This window comes from Chrysemys picta, chromosome 3 (genome assembly GCF_011386835.1).
Source record: "Chrysemys picta bellii isolate R12L10 chromosome 3, ASM1138683v2, whole genome shotgun sequence".
NCBI classification, from domain to species: domain Eukaryota; kingdom Metazoa; phylum Chordata; order Testudines; family Emydidae; genus Chrysemys; species Chrysemys picta.
Genome location: NC_088793.1, coordinates 68,296,220 through 68,319,326, shown reverse-complemented (window position 1 = coordinate 68,319,326; position 23,107 = coordinate 68,296,220). Strand labels below are relative to the sequence as shown.

At 44.1% G+C, this 23,107-nt stretch overlaps 1 long non-coding RNA gene and 1 other non-coding gene across 7 annotated transcripts in view; both read left to right on the top strand.

The window, feature by feature from the left end:
• Positions 1-323: 323 nt before the first annotated feature.
• LOC101940296 (uncharacterized) overlaps positions 324-23,107 on the top strand; it is a 28,542-nt gene continuing 5,758 nt past the window's right edge. Inside the window, exons 1-4 of one of the 6 annotated variants that reach the window (XR_010599528.1) lie at positions 324-348; positions 20,087-20,142; positions 21,305-21,382; positions 22,077-22,179. This is a non-coding gene — a long non-coding RNA (uncharacterized LOC101940296). Of the gene's footprint in view, positions 349-18,065; positions 18,846-19,496; positions 19,584-19,870; positions 19,896-20,086; positions 20,143-21,304; positions 21,383-22,076; positions 22,180-23,107 lie in introns of those variants that run through there. The other 5 variants (XR_002888413.3, XR_006176176.2, XR_010599529.1 and 2 more) reach the window with 5 other exon arrangements.
• On the top strand, positions 22,946-23,015 carry LOC112059193 (small nucleolar RNA SNORD50). Its single transcript, XR_002888447.1, has one exon. It is a non-coding gene; the product is annotated as a small nucleolar RNA SNORD50 (small nucleolar RNA).

The window sequence follows — 23,107 nt, the reverse complement described above, 5'->3', positions numbered from 1 at the left end:
TTCCTAAAATGTCCATGTGATGGGGTATACCAGACCCTCTGAGGCCTCCTGCTGGAGCCCTCGTGGCCCTGCCACACCCTGCCCCCAAAAAGGGCAGTGGAGAGGGTCCTCCAAGCTGCCTAGAGTGGCTGTGTGAGACAGAGCCAATCAGGGCCCAGCAGCCTAGTATAAGAAGAGCTGCAGAGGCAGAAGGAGATCATTTCTTTGCTAGAGTTAGAGGAGCATGGATGGTGTTTGTGTGACTGATGGTGCTGCTGAACCTTGGACAGGGCAGTGCTGCCAGAAGCTGGGGAGAGTGAGAAGGAGCCTTGAGCTTGTTGCTGGACTCCATTAGGACAAGGCCCTGAGGTAAGGGTGAAGGCAATGTGGGGCCATGGGTAAATGGCCCAGGGAATTTTCAATGTAGATAAATAGACACAGCAGATGGCTGCTATCTCACAGGGTCCCTGAGCTGGGACCTGGAGTATTTGGCTGACCTGGGTCCCCTATGACCTGTTAGCCACTGGGAAAAGTGGCCTGGACAGTGAGGCACCCCAGAGGAGGAACTGAACTGCACTATCCTGGCTGGAGACCTGTGACCAGAAAGGCCCCAACAGGCTGAAGACATTGTCTCCAGGGAGGGAGCCCTGGGGCACTGCCCTACCCTGGAGCAGGGACAAACAGAGTGAGTGCAGGCTTATGCACTTGACCAAGGGGGTGCTCATGAGAGATGTGTGCCCTGTTACAGTCCAAATATTTTCATTTTGTTGCTGAAGGCAGACTTAGCCACCTTTGCACCCTCCCAGCTGAGGACTGCTCCAAGGGCCAGAATAGCTCCCTCCATAATAGCTCTGGGGCTATCTAAGTTAGGACATCCTGTCACTGGCAGCAACAGTGGCCAGAACCTGCACAGAACTGTGCTGCAGCCCTTCCATCATCACTGTCCCCAACCCCAGTACACTCTGTATGCTGGGACTTGCTAGGGGGAAGATATGTATTAGTTGGACTCTCTGGAGTTTTCCATGTGAGGGTCAGAGATGGAGTAAATAATTTTTCATATGGCATTAATTCTTGTAATGCTATTGCATCTGACTTAATTGATTCTGTATGCCCATGGTCCCCTCAAATGTGTTATGAAAGCAGGTGTTGGTGTGAGGATGGTTGCCTATTTTACACTCTAACATAGATCCTTTGGCCCCAACACCCACACAGCTAGAATAGCAACTGCAAGTAGCTGCATAGTAGCCTCCTACCCTGGCTCTGAGTTGCCAAAGGAAGAGAATGATTTTTATCTCCCTGACACCTCTGTACTCAATCTGCCTGGAGTCTGCATACTTGGATTTGAATGATGTCCCAGGATTGTTGTCTCCTTTAGAGCAAGTCCAGGCCCAGATAATGTGATGAGGTCATATAAGGGGAATGAGTCCAACTAGGCAGTTCATTGAATAACTAGCACCTGGGGAAAAAGCCATCAGGGATTAGTTATAGAGAGGAGCACCTGTTTGGGAGGCAGAAGGACAATCCCAGAGACCATGGGCCCCCAGATAGGAGGGCTGTATTGCCCCCTGGGCCCAGAGAGAGACTGCAGGTTGGGGAGGGCAGGACTGAGAAATACAACCCCCTGGTCTGAAGGGGCAAGACTTTATATCAAGTTCATTTGGACTGAGTAAAGTGGAATCTCAGCAGGGGACTTTTATTTTATATGCTTCTTAGACTGTGCAGAGTTCTTGGGGAGCCCTGAGAAAGGGGAAACTGAGGCATGAGTGTCTACAGCACCACAAGATCAGCATGGGGCACTACTGGGCAGACCCTCTGATCACTGATATCAGAAGTGGGATTCTGAGATCTCTCCCATTGAGGAGGGATGACTGTGCAAGCCCCTTCCTTGGCTGTGAGATGTTTACCCTCCCACATTGATGTATGGAGGGGCAGCCATGGGGGTAGGACTTCCAGTTCCAGTTTTGGAAATGCCTGAGCAGCACCAGAAGCCTGTCAGGGAGGGTCTGTGACAGGGAACAGCCCAATTGTTGTCAACACCGAAAGAAAAGGCACAGGGCTTGCCCAACTCTATGTATTGACTAAAGAAGTGGGGCATGCAGGATGTATTTACCCCAATATGAGCAATGATGAAGCTCAGTCTGGTTGCACTGAGCACCAGAAGAGACTGGGAGAGCTGGTTTGTTAAAGACTCCCTTCCTCTCTCAGGCTCCCCAAGAACTCCATATACTCCAAAAGGGTGTAAGACAAAGTTCCCCTGCTGGGGTTCCACTTCAATAAATCCAAATTAACTTGAAATAAAGTCTCTCCACTTGGGTGCAGAGGATTGCACAACCCTGGAGTTTTCCCCTCCCTGGCCTACAGTCTCTCTGCAGGGGGCCACACAGTCTCCTCTCTCAGGGTTGCAGTCTGCACAACCTCACCATGAGCACCTCCCTGCTGCTGAGCCCAGATGGACTTTTATCAGGCTCTGGTGCTAGTTAATCAATTAACTGCCTGGATGGGCTAGTTCCCCTTAAATTAGGTCATCACAGAAAGCCAGGGCTAGGACTGGCCTTAAAGGGTCCAGCAACTCCATGACAAGTGGATTTCTTCCATAGTGCATCTTTAATAGTTTAAAGTGGTATTTTACTCTTATGAGTGCTTTTCAGAGATTTGAGTGAGGCAAGGGTGGTGGCTTAGCAGATAAGTTTTGGGAACATGTTCCACCAGTAGAGGGAAGAAAACAAAGGTACTAGTACAAAAAGGAAGATGGATAAATAGATCCTCTCTGACTCAGCAGGGCTAAATGGAATAAAAAGCAGTAAACTGACTTTTGTGCCTAACACACCCTGGGGGCAGGTCTGAGTGAAAAGTGCAATTGCCCATGTTCATAGTCATCTGTTCATCTTACTGACATCAGTAAGTTGAATTTTACAATAGGCAACTTCTCTTATAGGGTCAAATTCACATCTGGTATGCACTAGTCTAACACTTATAGGCCAGTGGAGTTTTACCCAGTAATGGAATCTAAAAAAATTGCTGTAAGTTTTGCCTGATGGAATAGGGTGTGTTCACAGTGAAGGCCTTGGAGATGCTGAATAACATTTCAGGGGGAAAAAAATTTATGTAATAGTCACCATAAAACCTTGCTGGGGGGGACAGTTGCCAATTGATGGCAGAGGCAGTCTCCTATAGTACAGCCAGCCTTTTCATTAAAGGGATCAGTACTAATAGTGATCATCTCTAAGAATTTCTATAAATGCAAATCACTTGACTTATCTGAGGAGAAGGTTACCCTTGGAAATGAAAATGAAGTGAGCTGCTTTTCTCAAGGGACCCTTGGAGCCGACAAACTGTTACTATGGCAATCTGGTGTGGGTTTTTCTGAGGGGGGGTTCATGTTTTCTGATTGGCCCCTAGCAGAAAAGAATTGAATAAAACAAAATTCATACATGGAAATAAAATATTTATAGTATATCTGCTTTTAACCTATATCTGCTAGGTACTGTAAAAAAAAAATTAAAGTAAAATGGAGCTGAAGAGCACCACAATATAAACTCCTATGCTTCAAGGATCAACATGGAAGCACCCACAATATTTCATACTTTGAAAATGTTCTCAAAAAAGTACTAGCAAGCAATGTGCTGCACTAGAAACTAACATGTTCTGTCCTTCCTTTCCATACCATTTTTGATAAGGAAAATAACTGTCAACTGGTGAGCTGGCTCCTGCTGGCTATTGGAAGGTTTGCCTCAGAAAGAGAAGATCATATACATAATGATCAAAAGGCACAATTATCCACCATAATCTGACCTGCTTGGTCTGCACTATACCTGTTCCATATATTAGAGTATTTTTTTATTTGAGTGGAATTCACCAGGCTCAGAGGCTCCATGCAAGGCACACTGCACTTCTGTAAGCCTTGCATAGTTTCTCAGTGCAAGGGTAAGAATGGCTGTCAGGCAGATGGCAGGAAACCTCTGCACTCCAGAGAAGCCTCCTGCTGGCCACAAATTGATCCAGAAAGGGCAGTTGAGGGAAGGCCAAGATGCATCTTATGTGAATAAAGTACTCCTGAGGGAGTTCTGCACCAAAAAAAAATTCTGTGCACCATATTGTAAAATTCTGCAAATATTATTTGTCAAATGTGGAGGCTCCAACATGGCAGTGGGGAGCACCCTGCAGCCACCCCAAGGACATGAACTTGGCAGGGAGGCTGTACCCAACCCTGACACAACACAAGGGCCAGGCCTGCCCCAGAAACACCATGGTGTCCTACCCCTCTGTTCTGAAAATGCAAAATACCAATTTAACGTTACTAATATTAGGTTTATAAAGGTGGTATTCCCTGCAAATTGGCATTACTGTTTGCAAGTCAGACACATTTAAAAACAAAAAATTCCATTTTCTATTCCTGGGTTTTCATTACTGTATTGGATACTTTTAAAAAAAAAAAAAAAAGGCAGTTTATTTATCCACAGAGGAACAGCTTCAACAGTAGAAATTGAGGGAGACTTGCCTCAAGCTATGACCTCCTAGCCAAGTGGTTAGGGCACTCATCTGAGTGGTGGTAGATCCTGTTCAAATTTCTTCTCGTCAGGCAAAGGAGGGACCCATAGTTCACCCACATCCTGGCTAACCACCCTACCCTAACCATTGTCCTAAAAGTTGAGGGAGCTCTTCCCCCTCACCTCGCCCTCCATCCCCCACTTGCAAGAAATACCTTAAGTGCTGTCACTGTGCCTCTGTGGGTCACAACTGAATACCAATTTCATCAAACAAAAGGGTTCTTCTGATCCCAAAGGACCAGCCACATACCCAGGTCAATATATAATCATACTGTTGCCAATCCTTTATCTAAAATTTAAAGATTTATTTCAGGGCTGTTGATTGATCTGTTAACTCGTGAGATTAACTCTAATTGCAGTTTTAATTGTACTATTAATTGAATAACTGAAATGTATTCAATATTTTGGGTGTTTTTCTACATTTTCATATATAGTCTGTGTTGTAATTGAAATCAGTGTAAATTTTATTATTTTTTGCACTGTAAAATGAAAAACGAGTATTTTTCAATTCACCTCATACAAATACAGCAGTGCATGCAATCTTTGTGGTGAAAGTGCAACTTACAAATGTAGGGTTTTTGTTGCATAACAGCACTCAAAACAATGGAAAACTTCAGAGCCTACAAGTCCACTTGGTCCTACTTCTTGTTCAGCCAATTGCTAAAAGAAACAAGTTTGTTTACATTTACAGGAGATAATGCTGCCCACTTCTTTTATACAATGTCACCAGAAAGTGAGAACAGACATTTACATGGCACTTTTGTAGCCAGCATTGCAAGGTATTTATGTTCCAGATATGATAAACAGTCATATGCCCCTTCATGCTTCAGCCACCATTCCAGAGGACATGCTTCCATGCTGACAGTGGTTTTTTGTTTTTTAATGCATTAATTAAATTTGACCGAACTCTTTGGAGACTTGTATGTCCCCTGCTCTGTTTTACCCACATTCTGCCATATATTTCATGTTATAGTGGTATTGGATGATGACCCAGCACATGGTCATTTTAAGAACACTTTCACAGCAGATTTGACAAAACACAAAGAAGGTACCTGTGATAAACGAAGGGGTGGGACAGCCAGCTATAAAGTCCCTCTTGGTGGCTGCTTGCTTTACCTGTAAAGGGTTTTAAAAGCGTCCCCCCCCCCCCCCCCCCGGTAAAGAAAAGGGAGTGAGCTCCTGACCAAAAAAGCCAATGGGAAAGCTAGAACTCTTTAAAATGAGAAAATAGCTTTCCCTTTGTCTCTAGTCCCTCTTGGCTGAAGAGACAGGCAGCAGGAATGCTGTGTGATTCCATACTTAGAATGATTCATTGGGACAGGGGGATGTTTAGATAGATGTGCTCAGATTTCTTTATTTTGGCTTGTGGACGTCTTCTGTGCTAAGCTCAGATATGTTTTTCTTTGTAACATTAAGCTGGACCCCAGGGAGCCATTCCTGGTGTTAACCCCTTTTCAGTTGCTCTATAACATCTGGAAAATCAGGCTATTGCTAGATGTTTCATTTCTTTTTTTAATAAAATTTCTTTTCAAAAACCTGATTGGTTTTGACTGTGCATATGTTTTTCAATTAGCTGGTGGCAACAGCTGGGTTTTCCTTTTTGTTTTTTCTTCTCAGCTTCCCCAAAGGAGGGGTGGAAAAGCTCAGGGGCCTCAGGAAAAACTTCCCAAGTGAGTTTTTCCAGGATTTGCAAGAGGCAGCTTTTTCACTTGGGTGGTGGCAGTATTTACCAAGCCAAGGTCAGAGAGAAGCTGTAGCCTTTGAAGTTTAATACAAGCCTGGAGTGGCAAGTATTGTTTGTTTTTTAGAATCCTTGCGGGCCCCCACCTTCTGCACTCAAAGTGTCAGAGTGGGGAATCCACCTTGACATGGTGGCAGAGTGGTGGGATCATTTTGAACCAGAAGGACGCACTTTTCCTTTTGGCTACTGCAAAGCCAGGAAGTCCAACAAGCAATTTTTTTTCTATCTTTGTGGCAATGAAATAGCTAGGCTAGAGTAGGGCAGCCTGTGCATGAGGCTGAGGTCAGACACCAAAATACCAGAGCAGCACACCATGGAGGAGACAGACCCAGATCAAGCCCAGACATCCAGCTACATGACAGAAATGCAGGGAGGGGATGGGGCACCAGGAACTTCCCAGGAGGGAAGGGTCAGCCCTCCCCAACCCAAGATCTAGGTTCCAGGATGGAGGGATGCCTTTAACTCAGGTTGAGTCCTAAGTGAGGCAGAAAGGAATTTCTTCCTAGAGATGAATCTGGTTGCTTCCAAATCACTGGAAGAGCCTCAGTCCTTTGGTTAGAATGCTCCCATTAGTAAAGTCCAGAGGCTGGAGTAGGAAAGAGGCAAAAGGGAGATGTTTCCAGGGCCTTTTATAGCTTCTGCCAAATGAGGGGAATCCCATTGTTCTCACTGTGGAAAATTACAGGTACCAAGATGGTGTTTGGAGTCACATGGGCAAATCACATGTCCATGTGTGATTTCACTTAGTGGACTTTCCTGTGATGGCCTTGGCTATGACTAAGTGTAGAGAGGCATCTTCCATGGTCCTTTAAGAGATAAAAGGCTCATCAGGAACACTTAACTTGAATAGACCCTTCAAGATGTGCAGGCTAAATATCATGTGGGTGTTACCCCAGGAGCAAATATTTGAAATACAGGTACATTGTTAATATTCATAACTTCAGATACAAAAATATACATGCATACAAATAGCATAAGCTGCAAATCATAACCTTTCCATAGACTCCTTACTTGACATACTTTGTACAAGATTGTTGCTACCACTGTTAGATAATTGCAACAAATCTACATGGTCATATTTTATCAGATAATGTCACACGTGCATAACTCCAGGAGAGGGTTCATGGCAGAGAATTGCAAGCAGAGCTATGTGGATCTCAGTAGCCTGGACTTAAACACCTAATGCTGATGAGAGGGGTGTGTCCTAAGCCCTCCCCCTTTCAGAATCTCCCATTGCTATTTTAGGTAGTGCCCTGCTTTAGTATGCTGGCTTCTGTGACTTGCAGGTGCCTATCTCTCCTCATTCATTGTATAGGGAGGCTAGGTGCCTAACTCTGATTCACAAAGCCTGCATTGTTCCTGTGATATTTTAGGTGCCTAAAAGTTAGGTATTGCAAAGCTTAGCATCACAGAAATTCAGACCCTTTATGACTTTCCATAATACATTTAATTTTCAAATTTGCTATACACTTTAAGTGAGGTGTGAGTGCCCTCTTGTGTTTGAAAGAATTATTTGAATGCAGTTCAAGATAACTAGTTCATGTGCCGTGTGTATATACTTTAATAAAGTTATTTCAAGCCTTGACTTGCTCTCAAAGGCCTGATCCTGCTGTCCTATGTGTGGATCTCCCAATGAAATCAGGGGGAACTATTTGTGCTAATGAACTACTGGATCACTAAGACAATTTAAACAAATCAATTGACATTTCCTGTATCTGAGATCAATCCTCTCTGCACATCTATCTATGCTAGACAAATGCTTAAATAGACCACTTACATCTTATTCCTTGAAGAATCTTAGATGTGGCAAACAGTAGTTATAACTACTAATATTGGCTCAATGAACTAGCATTATTTCCTACCTGCATGGAATATTTTAAGTAGATTTGATACCTGAGATAAGGCTATTTCTATGCGATTCCCACTTCAACACCCTTCAAAACTGTTTCTTTTATTGTGATCAGATAATCTGACCTACTATATAATACAAGCAACAGAACTTCACCAAAATAATTTCTTTCAAACTAGAGCATTATGAAGTGCTGTGTATATTTATGGTGCTATATAAAAGCTTAAAGTAAAATTAGTTCAAAATATGAGTAACAAAGAAGGAATACTAGCATTATTCAAAACGTAACCATAGTTTTATAACACAATTTAAGGCAAGAATGATGGTAACAAATGGCTACCTACCTGTAACTGTTCTTCCAGGTGCATTGCACATGTCCATTCTACTGTGTGTGTGTACCCTGTCCACTTGTCAGGTTTTTTCTACTCTGTGGTACCCATCAGGGTGGCTCAAGCACCCTCTGTTGCCACACACCCCTGTGTGCTGGTATAGGAGGGCAGGGCTGCCCCATCCCCCCTGAGTCTCTTCATACCAGGCAAATAGGATCCAAAAGAGATGAAGGCGGGAGGGTTGTGGAATTGGAGATGTGCAACACCTCTCTCAGAACAACTGTTCTAAGAAAAGTGATTACCTATTTTTGTGAGTGATTGCACATCCATTTCAGTGTAGGTGATTCACAGGCAAACCTGCATGGAGGTGGGCCTGGATCTACCTGAACAGTGATTGTAAGACAACCTGTCCAAAACTGGCATCATCTCTGGACTAATGGGAAATGGCATAATGAGAAGCAAAAATGTGGCCTAATGACCAAGTCGCTGCTTTACAAGTGTCTACAAGCAGCAATTGTGCCAAGAAAGCAGCCAAAGTTGCCTCTTTAGAAGAATGTGCCAATACTCTAGCTGGTGAGGTTATATTAGCCAGTTGGTAGCACAGAAAAATGCAGAAAGAGATCCAGGATGAGACTGAGTGGAAACTGGTAGCCCTTAGCTTTGTCTGCAACTGCAGTGAACAGAAATCTAAGTACTTCTGACATCCAAAAAATAAAGTTGTTTTTTTCTTGTCCCTGTGTGCACGGGGTTTTGGCAAGAACATCCGCAAAAAGATTTCCTGGTTAACATGAAAATTAGACTGCTTTTATGAGAACTCTAGCTTTATGGAAAGCTGTATAGAGAGGCTCTGATAATCAGGCTCTCAACTCACCTACCCTTCTGGCTGAGGTAACTGCAACTAGAAATGTTACCTTCATAGAGGGGTGTAGGCAGCAAGTTGCAAGGGGCTCAAAGGATAGTCCTAGCAAAGTTGATGGGACTAAGTTCAGATCCCAAGGAGGGATGGGATCTTGTGGGTGGGAATACAATCTTACTATTCCCTTTAGGAATCTGACAATGGGGTTGGAGAAAAGGAATCTACTATCCACTAAGACGTGCAAAGCCAAAATTGCTATTAGCTCTATAAAAGTGAATCTGGCAGCTAAAGTCTGGTTTTAGATCTAGATGATAGTCCAGCATGAGGTCCAGGAGTGTGTGCTCTGGATGTACACCTTTCTGATGAGACCAAATAGCTGGCTAAGTGAAGCACTTCTCCAAGTGTTCCTAGTTGAAGGACATTCTGAATAGCAGAACCCACCAGCTGACCCTGGGAAGTATCACCACCAACCTATACCATTTAAGTAATGAAGGAGTTTGTGATGAGTGTATATTCCCCTAGGGAAAAAATTGTTCCTTTTTAAGAGAGAATCCATCGGTGGATACTGTGGTTACATTGTGTAGGCAAGGTAGACTAAGTAGAAAGGCTGAGCAGACTTTAGGTAGTCTGGAGGAAATTGAAAAGTTATTGAGAGAAGCTCATATGGTTTCTGTTGGTCGAGGGATGGTAGAGGAATTGTGTAAATCAGGGGTTGGCAACCTGCAGCACACGTGCCAAAGGTGGCATGTGAGCCTTTTTTTACTGGCACACTGCTGCCAGCCAGGGTCCTGGCCGCTGGCCCCGCTCAGCCTGCTGCCAGCCTGGGTGAAGGGAACCCCCAGCCAGCAGCAGGCTGAGCAGGGCTGGCGGCCAGGACCCCAGCTGGCAAGAGCCAGTGGATGGAACCCCAGATCGGCAGCAGGCTGAGCCGCTCAGCCCACCACCAGTCTGGGGTTCTGGGGGCTGGCCCCTTGCCGGTGGCAGAGACCCCAGCTGGCCCTGCTCAGCCCACTGCCAGCCTGAGTGAACGGAACCCCCAGCCGGCAGCGGCTGAACGGGGCCAGCAGCTGGGACCCTGGCTGGCAGGAGCCGGCGGACGAAACCCTAGACCAGCAGCGGGCTGAGCTGCTCAGTCCACTGCCAGTCTGAGGTTCCAGCCGCTGGCCCCTTGCCAGCCGGGGTCCCAGCCATCGGCCCCGCTCAGCCTGCTGCTGGCTGGGATACCAGTCGCCGGCCCCGCTCACCTCGCTGCTGGGGTACCAGCAGCCAGCCCAGGGCTCTGCTCCTGGCCTGATCCCAGCACTCTGCAGCCCTTATAAAAAATTACACTAAAATTAGTTTTAAAAACTTGAAAACTGAAAAACTTTGTATATTACAGTAATTGTTAAAACATAATGTTAATACATAAGTTTGATGAAACAAAGTAGTTGTACTTATGTGCCTGTGTTTTCGATGATTTACCTTTTAAAAAAATCTCGCATGCCTCGCACCCCCAGAAAGGACATATTGCACCCCCAGGGGGTGCATGCACCCCAGCTTAAGAACCACTGTGCTAAACTAATATCTGCATTTAAATTTAATTTTAAATGAAGCTTCTTAAACATTTTAAAAACATTGTTTACTTTACTTACAACAATAGTTTAGTTATATAATATAGACTTAGAGCTTCTAAAAACGTTAAAACGTATTACTGGTACACACAACCTTAAATTACAGTGAATAAATGAAGACTCGGCACACCACTTCTGAAAGGTTGCTGACTTCTGGTGTAAATCCTTGATGTTGATTTAAGCTGTGGTGCTGAGGAACAAGAGATGAAGAATGGAAATAGGATAAGGAATAAAGGGAATGGAGATGGAAAGAAGCAGTAGATCGCTACTGGAAGGTATGCTACTAAAAAGGCCCAATACAAATTCTATCAACAGTTATTTCTTAAAGATAAGAAAAGATTGGCGTAGATAATTATGGGAGAACTAAAAGCCAAATGTAGTACTCCCCTGATTGAGATCAAACAATATTATGTAGGTATATTAGATAATATTGGACATGGTATTATGAGAGGATGGCCCCCAGATGTTGAGAATGCAGATAATTTATTACTGAGTCGATCTCTATGGAGGATGCTGGGGAGGCCTTGCAAGTTATTTGTAAAACTAGTGCCCCAGGCCCTAATAGGGTAATTATTAATTATTTATGGGAAATATTTCATTTGGACTCTCAAATTCTCACACTTTTTAATTTTTTTTATATATATACAGATCCTTATTTTAAAGAAAATAAAACAATTTTAATTCCCAGGGTACAGGATGAGGAAGAATTGACAAAACTGTCCTCTTGGAGACAGTTGACCATTGGATGTATTTGGATTAGATTGTATACAAAAATGTTAGCCAAGAGATTGACAACTGCAGTTTAAAATATGTAACAGACAAAAGGGATTTATTTCAGCCCCAGGGTGTGAGGGGAATATTTCTATTTTAGATAATTAAATTAAGAGTGAAACAGAATGGGGACGAGTTAGCTATTTTTGTTGATTTGGCCAAAGCCTTTGATTCTGTTGGACATGGGCATATTATATCTGGCCTTAAGAGGTTTGGCATTAGTGAACATTTTATGGAAGTTATTAGGGATTTGTATAGTAATTGCACTACTAAGGTTTCAGAGTAGCAGCTGTGTTAGTCTGTATCTGCAAAAAGAAGAACAGGAGGACTTGTGGCACCTTAGAGACTAACAAATTTATTAGAGCAGAAGCTCTAATAAATGCATCCGAAGAAGTGGGCTGTAGTCCACGAAAGCTTATGCTCTAATAAATTTGTTAGTCTCTAAGGTGCCACAAGTCCTCCTGTTCTTCTTTTTGCACTACTAAGGTATAGGTTGGTGGTGATAGTGCTGAGTCCATTTTTATACGGAGCGGGGTAAAACAAGGAGATCCTTTGTCTCCAATTTTATTTAATATAGCTATAGATCCCTTATTAGTTAAATTAGAATCAGTGGGGTCTGGGTTTTATGTTCAGGGAAATAGTATTATGTCATTGGCATTTGCTGACTATGTGGCAATTTTAAGTAACTCTTATCGGAGGAGGCGTAAAAATCTTGATTTTAGACTGAGTTTGTATGACTACTAGTTTACAGTTCAGTGTTAAGAAGACAAAAGGGTTTTACATATTATCTAAACATACGACTTACGTGATTAACCTTAAGGAGAATTGGAAATTGGATAGCGAGAGTATCGACTATGTGCAACCAGGTCAGTTTGAAAAATATCTGGAGGCAAGAATCAACCCCTGGATTGGAATGGGTGATGTCTCTAGAGGTTAAATTGACCGAGTGGTGCGATAGTCTATGCAGGGCTCCCTTTAAGCCTGCCCAAAAACTGGTGATTTTCCAGACATATATTTTTACCTAGGCTATTTTAGAATTTGCTTTTAGTCAAGCCTCCCTTTTATATTTTAAGTGGATTGGATGTTTTGGTTAGGAAAGGTGTTAAATATTTTACAACTCCAACAGTGTACTACAGATGGATTATTTTATCTTAAGGAAAGAGATGGAGGGTTAGCATTAACAAAATTTAGTGTGCAGATTCCCAAAATCTTGATTTGTAAATGGAGGAAGCATATAGTCTCAAGGGATAATGGGATTGATTTATCTTTCTTTTACACTGGAAAAAATTTAGTGGATAAGATCTTGATTTATAGTGCTGATACTCCTCACCTAAGGAAATGGAGAGATGAGGAATTTTCCAGATGGTGTAGTTTGAGGTGTCAGGGGTGGGTGTAGTAAGAGGAGGCCCTGAGATATAAACCTTGGTATCAGAGGCCCAGTATGAGGCCTAAGGCCTGAACTAAAGTAATGATCAAGACTTTGTTAACATAAAGCAAAGTTAAGCTGTGAGCCAGAGGCAGGCCCTGCTCACAGAAGCTGGCAAGGAAAGGGCTGATGCTGCAAAAAGAGACATACCTAAAAGATACTGGACACCAGATATCCGAACATTCATATACTTGTACATTCCACACAGATAACTAGGAACAAGCTGACCCATCCCAATGACAGGGCCAAAAGGGTAATATGATAGTTGTTTTGTTCAAACCAACATGTACAAGGTGAGAGGTGGCACCTTACTTTGTAGTGGGGTTGTACCTCACTAGGTCAGGAGTGATGTGTAACTTGTTTGTACCTGTGTATAAGAATGCACCCCTGGGGCAGTATCTTTGTCTGGCCTAGGGGGCAGGGGAAAGTCCTACCACTGCCTGAGCCGGTCCATTGTCAGAGAGCGCATAAGTACTAGTTAGCTGCACCTTGGATCTCTGATTCAGGGAGCTGGAGACGGTTTCTCTTCAACAATAAACCTGGCCCAGGTGCCTTCATACCTTACTAGAGTCTGTGGTAATTGGGTTTTCTTGGAGTCTGCTGGGTCAGCTATCTGCACAGAGCTGGGGCAGCACACAGAGGGAACACGCACACAGACAACTGTTATCAACATTGAGCAGAGCACCTCACCGGTAGCATCTGACAACAGTGGGTATTAAGTACTGTAAGAATGATATCAGTAACTTCTTCTTAAGGAGGAAGATTTAGCTATACAAGGTCTCTTCAATTGCTGCATTACAAATGAGGGCTAACATTTATCCAACTAGGGAGTTTATCCTAGGTGTAGATGGGTGGGGATGGTCACCCTAACCTTTCCACATATATCTAGACAGTGCTATAAAACTAAAGATGCTCAGATTAAAAGACATAAGAGGATAGTCTCAGCTGTGACTGATAGTAAACTTGGGTGGAAGATAATAGTGGAGCCACATCTTAGAAATACTGAAGGGAATTTGCATAAGCAGGATGTTTTTGTGAAGGGGTGATACTACAGTAGTAGTAGATGTTACCATTTGTTGGAAGGACAATTTTGACATTTGGAAAGGGCCCACAGGGAGAAGGTTGACAACTATTACTCCAAGTTGGAAGATCACCCCTTGTACAGGGAGCAGCAGGTTCCTTCCTACTGGACAGAGTGAGGATCACTGGATCTCAGCCCCAGCCTACCACAGCCCCATCTTAGCCCCATGCTCCCAGCCCTCCATGCCATCCCAAAGCCACCTGCCTGGTCCCCTGCACTCCACACCCGCCGCTCCCCACCCCCAGCCCATCCCAGCCTGCATGGCCTATACAGTCCCCTATGCTCCACCCCTGCTCTGCAACCCCTGCCCATCCTCTGCACCCTCAGCCTACACCTTTCCTATCCCACACTGTGGTAGCACCTCCAGAACCCAGCCACAGTGGGGTTGAAGTGGCAGAGGTGGGCAGGGGCTGGCTGCTGCCTGGGTAGCAGAGCCCACATGCCGACAGGGAACAGGGCGAGTCATTGTATTAGTGTCTGAAGCCCCAGGAGCACTCATGGTGCTACCAGGAGCAGCCCTGAGCCATGATCTTACTGCACTGGGGGCACGAGTGCTTCCCCAGCGGGGGGCTTCTTCCTGCTCCTTGGAGTGCCTGTTAGGGGATGGCCCCTGTCCAAGGCAGCCCCACCAGCCTCCATCTCAAAAATCTGCTGTGGCCTAGTTTGTCTATAGCTAGAGCAATTCCTGACTGGCAGCTATCAATACTCTTCAGCATAATAATACTTAAGTGAGAGGCATTGTGCACATATAACTATATTTCTAACCTTTATAGGTCTCTTTATTAGTCAGCAAATAAAGAGATTCACCTTAGGAAAATGCAAGTTAATACAGGTGGGGAATAATAATCTGAAAACAGATATTCAGTGGGTGGGTCAAACCTGGAAAGTAGCCTTCCAGCAGTGACTGGGAGGGACAAAGAAAGAAATAAGACTATAGTGTATGATGTAGGATGACAGCAAAAAATAAAGAATGTCAATATGATTTTATGCTGCATACAAGAAGATGACATGTTCTGGAGTAACAAATTATAATCTCTCTGTGTATGACTCAGTTGAGACAAAACATTGAAATATTTATTACTTCAGTGTCAGGAAATTTGATCAATAGCCAGATGCTGAACAGATTAACAGGTGAAGAAAGTTATTTTAATCAGTCTATTATATAGCTTAGCCAAGTTATTAAACAGGGATGTATTAACCATTCTACAAGTATACGAAAGGTGTAAACACCAGGTGTGGAGAACAATATTTTAGGATGGTGTAAGGAGGTCACCAAGGATAATAGATTCAAATAAAGAAAAGGGATTTTTCAATATCAGGAAAAGTGCTTTGGGAGCAATTGTGGATCTGGATCCATTGCACTTCTTAGAGAAGGCACAACGTGCCTCAGGTGGCATGTGACTAGGATTCATCACCGAACTTGGAGCACTGTTTGAATCATTAGCTTCCCCAGCTTGGTACTGGTACTGATGGGGAGTGCGATGTGAACACTAATCCATGCCCTTCCCCCCCATCCATTGCAATTATGAGCAGTTACACAAGTAGGCCTACTGTCTTTAGTGGAATTGTTTTTGTAGATAAATAGTCCTCCACGTAAGGGCTGAGTGATCTAGTCCTGAAATATTATAGTGACTGACCGTGCAACTTAACTGCTGAGTGGCCTCCCTTGTGAATTAGTGGAAGACCTATCACTACGGATATTTAAAAATAAATTAGAAAATGTACTGAAAATAAGAATACTAAATTTCATAATCCTGAAGTAATAAATTCCATTCAAGAAAAGTTAAATAACTAAGTACCTATTTCGGCACCTAAATAAGTAAGAGATCTGCAATTTCAAAACTACCACGGAAGACATTGGATTTTTATGTAAGCTTAGGAACACAAGTTTTAAACTTTTGGCCTTAGTGCTGTTTATTTAGGGGGATGGTCCTCCCTTTGGCCAACTGGCATTTATGTGCTTATTTTGGCTAGTATATACAATATTAAAGAACACAGGCTCTTTATTATAATGCTTGCGAAGCTTGCCTTAAAATTGTAATGCTTCTATAACATGGACAGAGACAGAGTACACAATTCATAGATATATTTACTATTTGAAAGAAACCTCAGTGTTTTCATACCTACTTTGAAAAATATACAAGAACCAGCAGGGGAATTACTAAAAATTCATCTTAAGCCTATTTCCATTCACATTGTGTCTTTTCATAGCACCCTCTTAACTATGCTACAGGAGGCTGCACTGTTACCTCAGATTCAAACACAGCCTATGTTCACCTTTTCCCTGTGTCTGTAAGAGAGAGGCAAAGTTGATCAACAAGAAAATTTGTAACAACGAGGAGTCCTTGTGGCACCTTATAGATTAACAAATTTATTTGGGCATAAGCTTTTGTGGGCTAGAACCCACTTCATCAGATGCATGGAGTGGAAAATACAAGAGCAGGTATAAATACATGAAAAGATGGGCATTGCCTTACCAAGTGTGAGATCAATCACAGGTAATATGATCAGAGTTTCTTAATGCTGAAGCTATGTAAAACACAAGTAAGGGCAGTTACAGCAATTTAAGCAGCAATAGTGATTCTCACCTTCTGAGCATTTCAGGTCATGTACTGTCCCTTTTTTCACATAAAAAAAAATCACAATAGTTTGCCCATGCAATTGTTGAGAAAACACTTTATCTTCTTTCCTCACTTAGGCTGCCACAGCTGAAAACGCTGCCATAACCCTAACAAACACTATTCTGGCACTAATTAGACAATGTACAAATAGATTCTGTTTAATAATTTTTTCTCATGCAAATTTTTCTCATGCACTCTGAGAACTACAAGGCAGGGAGGTCAAATCATAACTTTTATTGGCTCAACTTCTGCAGGTGGGAAGCAGAGCAGGCTCCAGGCACCAGCAAAGCGAGCAGGTGCTTGGGGCAGCACGTTTTCAGGGACGGCATTCCAGCCAGCTTTTTTTTTTTTTTTTTTCTTTAACGCTTGGGTGGCAAAAGCCTAGAGCGGGCCCTGGCAGCAGCAGCGCATCCTGCACCGGGGACACCCTGGGGCCGCTGCAGTTCGCGTCAGGGAGCAGTGCCCGCACCTTATGGCCGGGCAGGCTCCGAGCACGGGACACTCAGGCTGGGGGCCATCTCGCGGGGACATGGAGCCCCCTGCAGGTGCCGCAGGGCGGCCACCCCCCAGCACCGCAGCTGGGGCTGGGCGAAGCGGCCAGAGCTGCCCAGGGACTGCGGCAGGGCGGTCAAGAGCAGCAGCAGCAGGAGTGGGGCTATAGAGGGCGGGGTGCTGCCGTGCGGAGCCCAGGTCCCGCTCTCAGGGGCTCTGCTCCCTCTGGGGCTGCCCTGCCCCGGCTCTTCAGTCCCCTGCCAGGGTGGTCCCCCGGCTCTGTCCTCCCCAGTCCCAGCCGGTCCTGGAGGTGGGAGTCCCGGCTTTAGGGACCCTGGGCTGAGGCACGGCCCGGGAGCCCTGCTGCTTACCCCGACCCTGCCAGTGCTGGACTGGCTGGAGGCAAGGGGGGAGTGGGCAGAGTCAGCACTGGTGTGGGGATGCCCAGCGCTGGGGTGGCCGCAGGGGTTGGGTGGGGGGGGGGGAAGAGCCCAGGTTGGGGGGGGGGGGGGGGGGGAGGAGGCCAAAAATTTTTTTGCTTGGGGCAGCAACAAACCTAGAGCCGGCTAGGGTGGGACAGACACACTTTGGAGCATCACAGCGCTCTTCTCCGGGGCTGTAGACTGAACCACAGTTTGCCAATGCAGTGCCAGTACCTAAGCTCCGGGTGGAGCTAACCACTGGAACCTCACCCTGCGCGCGCCGGCTCTGCTGCGCAGAATCCTCCCGCCGCTAGGACGCGCGCCCTCGGCGCGAGGGGCGTGGCTTCGGCTGCACGATGAGGTAAGCGGGACTCAAACCCTCCCTCAGAAAACTCCGCCCCTGTGCACGCTGCCCAATGGGCGGGTAGGGGAGGAGTCGGCCTCGCTCTGGTTCAGGCAGCTGCTATATAACAGTCTCTGGAGGACGGTCCCTCCCTTTTTCCTGCGGAGAGTCAGAGATGGTGGTGCAACTAGTGGGTGAGTCTGGGGAGTCCTGCAGCCGGGGAGGGAACAAGCTGGTCTGGTCCGATCTGGTCCCTGTTCTCGGGAGACCGCGTTTTAGGTTTCTCCGGGAGCTCTCGCCGCGTTTCCACCGGCGCTGGCGGAGCGGCCAGCCGCCGGCGGCACCTGCCGAGGCCGGGTTGTGTGACTCGCGGCGGCGGCCGGATGAGGGCTGCGGGGACTACAAGTCCCAAAATGCAGCGCTCCACTGAGCCGCCTCTTGCAGGTGGCGCGGTGCATGCTGGGGTCGGCGGGCTCAGTAGCTCATAGAGACGCTGCGTGACTGGGCGCGGCGAGGCTGATCCGCGTGAAATGTGGCTTGGGCGGTGGGTCCCGGCCTCTGTCCCGTACCTTGCGGAGCGGGTGTAGGGTGCTGCATTCGTGGCGGCGCCGCGTTTGGGCCGCGCCAAGAAATAGCGCAGTGTCACGTGCTGTGCCGCGCCGCAAAGGGAGCGCGAAAGAAACTTGTCCTGGACAACAGTCTGCTCCTGTGCAGCACCGGGTACTTCGTCCCTCTTCTTCCTGTTCGGGGCCTGAGCTGTTCTCCGCGACATCCAGCGGTTAGTGTTCTAAGCAAAACAAGGGGCCCGTTTTTTGCTAATCTCTGGTCCTGTGAAACTGATTTCTTATTGCTCAGCTGTATGATGTGTGGAGTTCACACTTGACCAGGCATCCGTAATATGGTACTAGTAGCTGTGTGTGCAATAAACTTGCTTTAATTATGTAAGTGTGTTGCTGTAGTCATATTAAGTTGAAAATGTATTAAGGTAGAAATTTAAAAGCATCTCAATCAATTTAAATGGGCTCTTTCATGGGTCCTCCGTGGCTATAAAATGAATGCTATAAACTGATAGCTTTAATTCCTAATCCTTATGGTTGTTGCGGTATTTCATATTGAAATCCCCTTTTAGTGCAATTGTACAGTCACGACTCCCACCCAGTATAATTTAGTTGCTGATGCTTGAATTAGTATACCTATAACCAGAGCAGTACACAAACTGAAGTCAGCTGGGAATCTTAGTTTTTGGAATATTACTGATTAATCTTTAACTCTAGGGATTTGAAACTACAATCAAGATGAGTTACACAAATTGGAGTTTTTTCCGACGATGATATAGTCTCACTCGAATTGGCCTAGTACTCTTAGATGTGGAACTGGCTTGGAGGAGAGGGGTGGCAAAGGAACAGAAAGCCCAGAGCTTCAGCAGCTAAGGCTCTTTAGACTCCTGAAGGACAACCAGGGGTGCTACAGCAGCAGCCTTGGGAGAGGAAGGGCTGCAACAAGCAATTGGGAGGTGGTTGTATTGATTTGGGAGAGTTGGGTGGGCTGCTTTGATTGAATATTGAGGCAGCTGGGGTGTGAACACCAAAATGTGGAACCACTAGTGTATAAAACTTTTGAATTAATATTATTCAGCTGTAACAGGACATCCTCCAACAATTAATCTGTGAGATTGCCTAATTTAAGATACATAGTTGAAACATCCTTAATTAAGTAGGTTGTGTACTTGTTATTGTTAATTACACATTTCTGTGGCCTGTCAATTGGGAGACAAGACTATATAGAAGACTAAACAGCCTCTCAGAATTTGCCAAGAGCAGGAACCAAGGTAGAAGCACAAACTTGTTTTAACAAACTTTTCACATAACAAAACACCTATTTAAATTAGGTGACTGCTGCTTAAAGGGACATGTGAACTTTTAAATAACACACATTAGCCACTTTTGTTATGTTTCAACTGTCTGTATTTCAAGTAGGTAGTGCATATAACTAGTTCTGTTGCAATTTTGTTTATTCTAGGAACTATGGAGATAAACTTCATGGTGATATCCTGGAAGTTGTGCAGAATAATTGAGGTATGATTCTGAGAATATTTTGAATTTGGTTGGGCTGGAAAGGGCACTATATCTTTGGGTTTGGTCAAGATTGAACACTCCAAAGTGCTTCAGTTGCATAGTGCGCTCTCCACGTCTTTATCTATTTGAAAGTAATTCCCTTTTACATACGTGCCAGAGAGTCAATTACTGTGTCACAGTATTACTGGGTAGAGCGGAACGAAAAGATAGTTACAGTAAATTAGTGGACTCATTTCATATAATCTTCCATTTATCAGCTCTCTAGCATCTTACTGCTTCTGCTTACTTATTCTTAGTAGATTAAAGCACTTTGATGCTATTACCAACACTGTACGCTATATTTTGGACTCTGGAGCACCTGTTTATCCTGGCACTATGTTGTTCTATGTTTGGTTTTAGACATGTTATACACCTAAAATTTAGGTCAACCTAGCTACATTGCTCAGGGCTGGGAAAAATTTCACACCCTGTGCAATGTACTTAGGTTGACTGTAGATGGGTTGACAGGAATTCTTGCGTTGACCTTGTTACTGCCTTTCGAGGGGATGGACTTGTTACAGCAATGGGAAAAACTCCGTCTGTCACTGTAGTAAATGTCTACACTACAGAGATGTGGCTGCAGCTGTGCTGTGGTCGTGTTAGACATACCTTTAGGGTTAATATGTGAATTGGCCATATGGACTAAGCCAGGTAGTTGACTGTCATCTGCAGTAATTAGGGCCTCGATCCTGCAAGTATCTGAGCATGAATAGCTTTACATATGTGACTAGTCCTATTGAGTTATTTTGTGCATAAGTGTTTGCAGGATTGGGGCCTAAGTGTATGTCTGATATGACTTGGTTTTTCAGAAATCCCCTGTCATTGCATAGGTAGACAATACTTCAGGTTAGCATAATACACCATGTTAATTTTGAGTGTCTATTGATTAGATGTAAACTTTTTCTCTGACACATGAGCTGAAGCTTTGTTTTGACTGACTTAGATTATAAATTCTTTGGGGCAGGGAACGTCTTACTCTTTTAAACAGTTTTTATGGTGCAGTATGACTTAGTGTTGTATCACAACAAAGACAGCGTAAGTATTCCCATATTATAAAACTTGAATTTGCTATTGATTTTTCTACATTGAAATCTGACCTTCTTCTGTTTAATTTTAACTGCAGCCCTTCATGAAAACATCAACAGTTCTAGAAGACTATATGATATACAGTTGTGGATGTTCCTGAATATTTAAGACAGAAGTATGTTTGTGAATGGTCAAGTGGAGGAATAAATATTAAGATGGGGATAAATGGATTGGCAAAAATCTAGACTTTAATGCATTGTTTTCATTTAATTAATCCATATTTAACTGAATAGTTGAGGTAAAATTGTTGCTTTCAGTCTTGTGAGGTATCACGTGGTCCATCTTGATATTGTGAACAGTTGCGAGATTCATGGGGGTAGATGTGGTGGTGTAGTTTATTTTGATTGTAAACCATATCCATTTGTGGAGTTGCCCCACTAGGCTTTACAACCATGTTAATGTATTGTCAATTAACCTGAATTATCTAACTCAGGATAGAAGTTTAGTGTTCTCAACTCTTAAGGGGATGGGAACAAAACTGACCTACTCAAGGATTTTTGTTGGTGGTGAATTCAAATCTATCAGAGAAAATGAACATGTATTGTGGTGTGTGGTTTTAATAAAAATATGCTCACTTATATGCAAACTAGCTGTGGTTTTCAGGGTCTTGGCCAGTGACCCTGGAATAGTGCAAACTTTGGACCACTTTTTTACAGCTTTCATGCTGGTTAACAAGAGTATCTAGTATTTCCCTTTCCTGAAAATGCTTGAAGGGAACATAACTTGTTTTGTTAAGTCACTTTCAAAATGCTGTATTATGCAATATTTATTAGTAACAATTTAAATGGTTACTTTATCCTTATTTCTAGTGTGACTTATTAGCAAGTATCCAGTGGATAATGAATTAATGAATGAATAACTGACCGCAGTTGGGATATAAAACTACTTGCGACTCTAGTACTACTAAAACAGGTATTCTTAACTTAAAACAATTGAAAAATACACTTTTCTGACTATTTTGACACAACACAATATGCTAATCTTCAAAGCACAAATACTTTAAAATACTGTAAAGTGTGGGACATAGCTAAGATATGGAGTAAGCTCTGGCTTTGTCAATTTAACCTTTGAGTAGTCTTTCTTGTGGAACTGCCTATACATTCCTGCCTCTTATTCGATAAAAGTGACTTAGATATTTCTAGCTTATACACCTCTACCCCAATAGAACGCTGTCCTTGGGAGCCAAAAAAATCTTGCACGTTATAGGTGAAACCGCGTTATATCAAACTTGCTTTGATCTGCCAGAGCGCACACCCCACCGCCCCCTTCCTGCGCGTGAGCACTGCTTTACTGCGTTCTATCCAAATTCGTGTTATATCGTGTCAGAGGTGTCTAAGCAGTTCCAATCTTTTTAAATCAAGACAAGACATGTAATAGGGACGGATCTGTTAAGTGCTTTCCTTTGTCAGGGCATGCATGCGTGATATAGAGATAGAGATATATAGATATATATGAAAAGCAATTTCTCTCCCCCCCCCCCCCCCCCCCCCCCGCAACAATATAAGTTGCAGAGCCTTGTATTGATAAAGGTATCTGACCCAAATGGATAAAGGGCACTGTTAAACTTGTTGAGAAATAATTTCATTCTAGGATGGGATCTAAACTGAGTTATAGTTCACATGTTCATTTTGGTATAGTGTTCCAGTATACCAAAAAGTGTCTTATTTTTGAAGTGGTCTGTCAGTGATGAACCTATCCCGAACCTGACTTGCTGATGAGAAATTTTATACGGATCTGGCTTCTGAGATGAGACCACTGGCATTCAGAAGAGTTAACCTGGTTACACCTCTGTTCTGTGCACTACTTAGACATGTTTACTGCTACCACTAGAAAAGTATCT